The following is a 9893-nucleotide window of genomic DNA, read 5'->3' as shown; positions in this document are numbered from 1 at the left end:
GAAAACGCCATGGGCACAGGTTTAATCCATTCCATTGTCTATCAACATAGAATTTACAGTGGATTACACAGAACTCAAATTAGGAAAATTGGGTAAACTTTCTGACTAAAGGTGCCCATACACTCTACAACCCCTGCAAGACTTTTGTCTTGCGATGGTTGTAAAGCAATTAAAAAAAAAATGTGCGATCTGCCCATCTTGGACAGGTAGATCGTACTTGCGATCATCGCAAGCCCGCCACGCTTCTGATGACTGCAATGCTGAACGGGCAGTGTGCACGTGCACACACCGGCCCGTTCGGCAGTGATCTCTCGTTCATGTTAAAAACCAGCCGAAAATCGTATGATTCTCGGCTGGTTTTCCAACATGCTCGAAATACAAAAGTCGTGCGACCGCACATTAGAAACGGTCGCACGCCTTCCATACACTGCACGATCGCGGGATTTCCCGCGATTCTCGTACGAGAATCATGCAGTGTATGGGCACCTTAACACAGTTGCATTGTTTTTCTGGATTACTCACTGATTGGGAACACGCATTGCTTAGAATTGCTCTTTAAACAACCTTTGCATAATTCTTTTACCACTTTAGTTCATGTTCCTGTATACCCCTTATGGACCAGAGCAATATATACATTTCCTCTATGGGCCTGTTTATTTGGTGATAACTTTGTCATTACACAAGATAACAAAGTAGTACATATATCCTTTTTTTGGTAAAAACTAGGCTTTCTTTTGAAAATATTGTTTTGCAAGAAAAAACATTTTCTATTAAATCTATAGACAAAAAGATGTAAAGACATTTTAAAAGTTATTTTTGTTTTGACCAGTGTTCTTTAAAAAAAAAAAAGAAAGTTACTGTGAATAAAAAGTATACATTTTATTCGATAATGTGTCCTGTTTAAAATGACACTAAAATGATTTTCTGGTCAAAGCATGGCAAAGTTATGTACAAATAAAGCTTTTAAAAAAAATAAATGTGTATTTACTTATTATGCAACACTGAAAAAAGTATTAAAATAAATAAGTGACAAATAGCACCTCGCGCCAAACCCTGTGTAGCTGCAAGCACTACAAGAAGTGTTACCCTCTGAATATATCAAACTATAATGAATGTGCTGCGCTTCATCTAGAACAATACATAAATCTCTATAATAAATAAGTGCTAAACAATATATGCAATCAAAGTGTTCACAATTGCTCTTCTTGTGAATATCAATCCTAAATATTATCCCTCTGGAAAGTTCAATCATATTTTCCGTGTTCAGATGTGCACCAATGTGGAATCACACGTATATAGTGCTCAAGATTTGTCCCAAGTGCACCGCACTCTTTATCCTTCCAATAAAAGTTCTTTTTACCAAGTCCATACATCAACTCCAATTATCACCCAGGTGATCCCCCTCTAAGTGGGCCGCTCACCTTATAAGTAGACCTAAGCAGGTCTAAAATCGTCTTGTAGGATCTCCAACCGATCTTATTCAAAGGCAGTCTCTCCACAATCATTGCACAGAAAATGACGTCAGCATGTCATCAAATATAAAAACAGCCCATAGCGTAAAACTCTAAAATTAAAAAACCTCCTTTATTTAAAACAACTAGTTGCATGAAGAAAGTTGACAAACTTCAAGTAAAATGTGTGCCCAACAACTCTCTCTCCATGTCACCGTTATCTCTGGGTGCAAAGACGGATCAAACAGGAGCAGTGCTGCCGACCATGTAATCTCCAATCCACGTCTGCGAGACTCCGCCCTATGCGTTACATCACAATTGACTTCATCTTATTATTAAAATAAATGAAAACTAAAAAAATAGTGGTAAAAAAATAGATTTTTAAAAAGAAATTGCAGTAGAATAATAGTTAAGGGGAGGAGTGAGTTAATTAGTGCTGCTTTAGAGTTCACTATGGGTTATCAAGGGGTTTAGTAGGAATACATTTTAGTAAAATATAAATTTAATGTGTAAGGTTTCTTTAAATAATGTCAAATGCAGATCAAAGGTCACACCTTTGGTATACTTGTGAACGAAATGGTACATTCAATAAAACATTTTACACAGGACCGGCTTCAATTTAACAGCTGCGCTTCTCTGTAATACAAAGCAATTACCGGTTGCCATTTTGACAGCCAGTAATAGTAGCAGGAAGAGAGGAGCTGAGCGTAATAGATGTGTCCTAAAAACTTTGATATTTTGTAGGACTTATCTCATACATTTAAAATCCTCAACTGGTTAAAAAGAGATCAAATTATCAGTTCAGTAATGAGTCTGTGCATTAATTAGGTAACAGAATGATTGATCAAATATTGTTTGTTTAAACACGTTTTAAACTTACAAGAATGCCTTAATGTAAATCAACGTAGGATACAAAATATAATAAAAACATCAGTGGGCTAGCAAAAAATGTATTGGATGGTACAGACTGAAAACTAGTTACCTTTTCGTTTTATTTTATTCACTGCGTCTGTTGATGGGGATTTCTTTGTTCAATAAAAAAACATCAGGGGATATTTGCATGTGGGAAATGTGTCCAGTATATCTGTGGGGATCCCCTATTTTAGTGATGGCATGAGGAATTCCCCCTGTGGTTAACAGCTGATTCTGAAAGGAAAGAATACTATATTTATAAATCTCTGTGATGCTATGCATGCAAGGTGAGAGCTGTATAGGGAAGTAGAGTTTTGCTTCAAGAATGTTTACATTGCATGGCAACGGGATGTCTGCCTCAGTTATGAGCTTCCCTAGTCATTTATGACTAGCACCAAAATAATTACTAATTCATATAATGTAAGAAGGAGTACAATAGCCAACATAGGAGATTTCTCCATGAAAACCATAAGCCCCTTTTAGTGAGTCATCCAAAATATCATAACAAGAGCTATAGCAGATTAGCTTCTCTATTAACGTGGTATCAGATCACATAAGTGTGTCAACTGTCATAGCAGAAATGGTACCAACTTTGCAAGTTTCAGGTCTGCATTTTTAAGCCTGAAGTTACAGAAATGAAAGTTGCTGCAAACAGCTTTTTATATACCACAAGTCTATTCTTCACCAAAGTTTTTTTTTCCTCTTAGTTTTAAACAGGGTTGGAAACAGTTATATAAGATTTTTAATGCTGCTGCCCTGTGACAACAGGACAAAAAATGAGAACAAGCGTCAGGAAAACAGCAATAAAAACTAAACAATGGTTCATGTTCTAATTTTAAAAAAATGTTTTTGCTGGTGTCTCCGTCTCCATTGAAGAGCTTTCCCATCCCTTCTTGTATCTTTCATAACTTTTTACAAAATGTAAGGGGAAATTTTCCTAAAGGGCACACAGACCGCTATATAACCCTATGGTAGACGAGAAAAATGGTTGCACTATTCAAAATTCAAGGGGAAACTCCTTATAATGAAGATGCAGAAGGTAAATATTGATCATGAATCTTATTTTAAAAGAAAACACACTAACGCGTTTCAAAAATCTGTGTCACGGCTACAACAAAACCATCTAAAAACAACTTTGCAATTTCCTTTGGTGCACCCGCTTTTTCTATGCAACCTGCACAGCCAAGTTTGATACCTTAGCACTGAATACAGGGCACATTTCTCTCTCCCCTTCTGTTTACATTTGTGGATTAATTACATGTACAATTTTTTCATTCAGAGCTATGAAACTGTCCAAGGTTCCAACCCTATCCCACCTTATCACAGCTAAGACTGAAGACATGCTAAGCGATGGCTAACAGGAAAATAAATGCATACCCCATGACCTGCTTGGCTAAACACTGCCACATCCTAATAGAGAGAAAATTACTATATTGTAAACTGAGCTGGGGTCACCAGATTTAGGGGTGGCCATAAATATCTAAACATGATCTCACCATAAGAAGGGGGTCTTCATTGGTGGTGCACTAGTTCGGTGCCTGAAACCTGGCACAGGGAACATACATTTTACTGTAATACCCGTGGCTTCCCCAGCTATCGCTTATCCCTAAACGTAACACATAACCCATTAATTAAAATAAACTTAAAGGAAACCGGTTATCACAGAAATATTGGAGCTTATCTGCCATTGCTGGTCTTCTGAAAATGCTATACTGCTCCAAATGGCTTAAAAACTTTCTGACTCAAAACAATCATACAGATAAGAAAAACAAAAAAAAACTCAGATCTCATTATACCTCGCAGCTCTCACTGGTTCCTTCTACTGACCTCCACTCAAAACATTATACAGTAGTGACATGGAGGTCACGAGGAGGAACCGGTAAGAGCTGCGAAGCACCCAGAAGAGCCACATTCTTGCAAGAGAATTTATGTCTGTGGACTTCACAAAAAGATTTCTACTAAAGCAAGTAGCATTCTGGTGGCACAGGCAGAAGGAAACATACGTATCCCCTATCTTATTTACAGGTACACTTGTTTGCAAAACAGTTTTTTCACATCAAGATTGCTTAAAGCTGAATTCTGGGCACAGAAACTTTTATTTAAACATATTGCCATATAGCCATAAAATATTTAAATCCATTTTGCACCAAATGCCTTTGAAAGCCAATCACGGTGACATCATCACTGCTCTGTAAATGGCCTGTGCAGAGAGTAGATCTGTGGGAGGGACCCAGGGGACCCAGGAGACCCACTCTCTACGGGCTGCAGAAAACTACAGGAAGGGGCGGATACAAAACCAGTCACCCTGAACAAGGAGAGAGAGCAGCAGTGATCGATCTTCATCATGGGAAGCTCCGGCACAGAAGCAAAGTTTCACTGCACAGATCTGGAAGAAATACACAAAGCACATCAAGGTTCAAGTAAGAATTCACATGACTCTTGTATTTAGACAATACTTGCTTATCCCAGAGTTCAGCTTTAAATGCATGAAAAACAGCAATGTGCTTTTCTCCTGTCTGCAGGAAACATGCGTGTCACCTGAGGAGACTGCAACAACCAGTAACTAGCAGGTTTTCCTTTGGCCACAGGTTCACCTTCAAGAACAAAAATGTTATGTATCACATAGCACATTTTCTCTCCTAGGATTACAATGCACACTCACTGTACTATATCTATGGAGGAGCATTGTTGTCACACTGCTAGCTGCTGATTTGGACTACAAAACACCTCTCCTCATCTCCATAACATAGGGAGAAATGTTCTCTAGTTCACATAGGTAAACTGGGCAGGGTTGATAACACTCCTTAGGATTTCCGTGCAACAGTGGCATTAGATTTCTGGTAGGATTAGCAGGAATTGTTCTGCACTTGCAGCGGTTTTACAGAGACAACACACTTAGAAATGAGCATGTACTTTTTTTATGTTATGTTGTTTTTTTTTTTTTTGTCCTTGCATACACTTTAGGTGTTAAGAACAGGTTAAGGATTAGTGATAAGGTACAGGTCAGGGTTGTGAGTGCACACAATTTAAAGTAATATTAACATCAAAGGGTTTTTAAGCTATGTCAAATGCTGTTAAATCACTTACAAGGAATGCTGCTTTTCGATGTTTAATCAGCTGCTCCGCTGAACACTGGTCCTGATTTCCTGTTTTAGAGTGTCTCCTTTCCCATGCAGAGTCCTATGGAGCCACCCTTGTGTGTGCTAGTTAGCTGTGTGTGTCTCCACAAACACAAAGGATACAAGAAAATCCTACCGCACTCCTTACTGCTATGTCCAGTGCCTGAGGAAGGGACACAGAGTGGCCCTAAAACGTTGCAATGTGACAAGATGTGTGTGCATCAATAAAATGATCACTTTCTGAAGATTTGACCATGATGTGCTGGTGAAATATTTTATTACTTCCACAAACGCACAGGCACAGCAAGGCAAGATACTCCCCTTGATGGGTTACTTTGTGATAACCCCGGGGTCAAATCTGCCGCAGACTTTTTACTTTCCTTCAGCCGAATCGGTACATTCTCGAGCTCGGGACATGAGAGTCAACACAGACACAAAGGTGTGTGGTATCCGCCCAATTTTAAAGAGTTATTCAGCACAGGGTAACGATTATACAGAGTGGTGATTCAGCATTAACCAATCACAAATTAGAAGAGCATAGCAACTGCTGCATACGAAGTTGAAACTTTAGCTAGATAACGATGCACATTCATTTTCTGTGAAATCATGTGTTTTCCAGTAACTTGGAACTCTCAAGGTTGTTACAGCTTAAACAAGTACTCTAACTTAAGACAAAGAAACTGCTGCTAATATTAAACTTTATTCCTTCAATATCCCTCCTTTTATTATGAAAGAATAAAATTTCCTGCTTCAATGGGCAAACTCATAGCTTTAAACATGTTTCTGCCAAGTAATGTGATCCTGACTAAGCATGCCATAGGCCTTATCTCCAAGAAGACCTGCAAGGACAGTCAACTAATTTTCTGCTGAAACTAGAATGCAAAACTATTTAACTCAACTAACTGAAAAGCTCACACAAGATTGCTCTTGTTAGAGGAAGATATATATATATATATACATTGTGTGTATTGTGTATGTGTGTGTGTATATATATAATAATTATTTGATCCCCTGCAGATTTTGTAAGTTTGCCCACTTACAAAGAAATGGAAGGTCTATAATTGTTATCATTGGTGTATTTTAGTGTTGAATCAGTTTTTATTAATTTTTCATAAAAGAAGATTCAGACAATGCACATCATAACTCAAACATTCTAATCACATTATTGGGAAACAATATGAAGGGGGAAAACTCTCGGTGGCACGGCTTTGACATCTATTCAGTGTTTAACTCGTTGCGTTTTGCTGATTTGTATGAAGTATAAAAGAATAAAAACAAAAACAAAGTTCCACCAAATCTGCGTGAGCACTGTGAGCAGCATTACGAGCAAACACTTCCGGGAGCACACTACAGGTTTGTCTAAGCCTGAGCGGTCTGGAGTTTCCCACATTATTAGCATACAATAACATTTTCTTGTGAATCGTCTGACTGTGCATTAATATTAGAGAAGCATCAAACTGTGGGAAAGCGGGGAGTAAAGGATAGAAGGAGAAGAATAGTGTACAGGAGGTAAGACGTAAGACAGGGGATGGGGGTGGGAGTGGGGGCTCATCAATCTGCAGTTTTTGACGTGTTACGGAGGCATATGTTTCTCCGCTGTGATCGGGAGACGGAGATTAGAGGAGGGACTGGAGGTCGGTCGAGGCGGAGAAATGTATCCATACACTCCACTGCAAAATGAATTTGGGGAAAGTGTCAGTGTCCGTCGCCAGGAGCTCCTCCATGTGCATCACGTCATTAACTAGGCTAACCCATTTAGATATGGGTGGGGTAGTCGTGGTTTTCCAGTACATGGGGATCACCTGTCTAGCAGCGGACAGGAGGTGTCTAAGTATCATTGATTTTTGGGATTTCCGGGATCCCGGTAGGAGCGACAATAGGGCTACAGCAGGTGTGGGTGCCAAGGTGTCCCCGTATAAGCGATTGTAAATCGTAAAGACCTTTTGCCAGAATGAGAGAACTAAGGGACATGTCCACCAAATGTGCAAGTAGGTGCCTCTTACCTCATTGCAGCGCCAGCAAGTCTCCGGAGAAGAAGGGAAGATCCGGTGTATGGAAACCGGGTCTCTGTACCACCTAGTAACAATTTTGTAATTCTTTTCCTGTGCATATGAGGAAATCGAAGATTTGTGTGTGTAGTAGTAAATGGTAGCCCAATCTGACTCCCACAAGTCCCTGTTCAAGTCAGTGTGCCAATGGGCCTGTGAGCCCAGCTGCGCCTGATGAAGAACCTCCCTCAACATCCCATAAACGACCGAGATCGTGTGGCGAGCCCTTTCTTTAGAGACAAGTATGGATTCAAAAGCAGTTAGTGGTCTGTGTGTTTGCCCCCCAGCATGTAGCGTGGAACATATCGCTATCTGCGATATGTTCCACGCTCTAAACAGCCAATTCCCTGATGATGCTCCCGGTTATCAGCAGGCTGCACAAAGTGTCCCGTCGAGGGGTGCACGAAGTCTCGAGCCGTGGGCCAGTCATTTCTCCTATAACCCCCCACTGAGTTGATAGCTACTCCCGTGGGGAACAGAGGATTATCAAATAGAGGTGATAGGGGCCCCGGTATAGTGGAGAGAGAGGAGGCATGACAGGTCTTCCGCTATGTTTTCAAGGTTGCGGCTGTGAGGGGGGAAGGGCGTGATGGTTAGGCATGTATTAGCCATCACGGGGGTTTAAGAGCAACTCTTGTGTCAGCTCGACGAGTCCCCAGGGTATGGTAGAAGGGAAGAGGGAAGGAATCAAGGAGGTAAGGACAGATAACCATAGGAGGAAACAGTGTTGCCCTGTGAGCGGGAGACGAGCTGAATCGCGTCTTACCGCTCCATGCGCTAGGCCACGCCTCCCCTAGGCCACGCCCCCATCATTGGTGTATTTTAAATGACAGAGACAGAATATCAACCAAAAATCCAGAAAAAACACATCATGCAAATGTTATAAATGGAGTTGCAGTTCAGTGAGTAAAATAAGTATTTGATTCCCCTACCTCCAACAATAGTTCTGGCTCCCACAGACTGGCTATGTGGTACACAGATTAGTCCTGTCAATTTAAGGAGGTGCTCCTAACGACAACTCATTATGTATATAAAAGACACCTGTCCACAGAATGTCTTTCTTCCATTCAAACCTCACCACCATGGGCAAGACCAAAGAACTGTCGAAGGACGTTAGGGACAAGATTGTAGACCTGCACAAAGGCTGGAATGCGCTACAGGACTATCCGCAAGAAGCTTGGTGAGAAGGAAACAACTGTTGGAGCGATTATTCGCAAATGGAAGGAATACAAAATAACCATCAATCGCCCTCGATCTGGAGCTCCATGCAAGATTTTCCCTCATGGGGTAAGGATGATCATGAGAAAAATGAGGGATCAGCCCAGAACTACACAGGAGCAGCTTGTGAATGAACTCAAGGCAGTTGGGACCACAGTCACCAAACAAACCATTGGTAACACACTACACCGCCATGGATTGAGATCCTGCAGCACCCTCAAGAAGGCACATGTACTGGCCCATCTAAAGTCTGCCAATGAACATCTAAATGATTTAGAGAAAGATTTGGAGAAAGTGCTGTGGTCAGGTGAGACCAAAATTGAGCTCTTTGGCTTTAACTCGACTCGCCGTTTTTGGAGGAAGAAAAATGCTGATTATGACCCTAAGAACACCATCCCTACAGTCAAGCACGGAGGTGGAAACATTATGCTTTGGGGCTGTTTCTCTGCTAAAAATACAGGCCGGCTTTGCCGCATTGAGGAGCCAATGGACGTATCATAAAAATTATAGACCTTTCATTTCTTTGTAAGTGGGCAAACTTACAAAATCAAATAATAATTGTCCTCACTGTATATACATACATGTTCCCACACAACACCCCCCCTTTTGTGCATTTATAAACACCCCATGTCTATAAGTGCATGACTCCAAGGTACATCTGGCATTGCTCCTCAACTGGGGCTCTCCTGATCTTGTGCCTGCAGAAGTTCCGTTCCCTTGGAAAATAGTCTCCTAAAGCTTAGTGCATAGGTTGGCGCCCCTTCAGTAAGATGGGAGTGGAATCGTGCAGGTTCTTTGCAGGGCCGGTGCTAGGATTCTTGCCTATACAGGCAAGGTGCATTTTTGTGCCCCATCCTCAGGCGGCCGCCTGACTTGCCTTGCGGTAGCGCCGGGCCTGGTTCTTTGACTTGCATACTCAAAATGACAGGTGCATGGCACTTTTAACTGTGAAGTAAAGAAATAAAATGAGCAACAATGCCATACAGATTAAAGTCCATACCTTTTAAATCATCCAAAATTCCACTTTACACGCTGCCTGGCTTCCTGATTGGCCGGGAAGCCGACTCCCTGCTCCCTCGTCATTTGTGAAGAGGGAGCATGGAGCCGGGCAATCAGGAAGCTGGGCAGCGTGTAATGACTCGCTG

The sequence above is a fragment of the Nanorana parkeri genome, unplaced genomic scaffold (assembly GCF_000935625.1).
Source record: "Nanorana parkeri isolate BGI_ZX_2015 unplaced genomic scaffold, ASM93562v1 scaffold869, whole genome shotgun sequence".
NCBI classification, from domain to species: domain Eukaryota; kingdom Metazoa; phylum Chordata; class Amphibia; order Anura; family Dicroglossidae; genus Nanorana; species Nanorana parkeri.
This window is presented reverse-complemented; position numbering follows the sequence as displayed.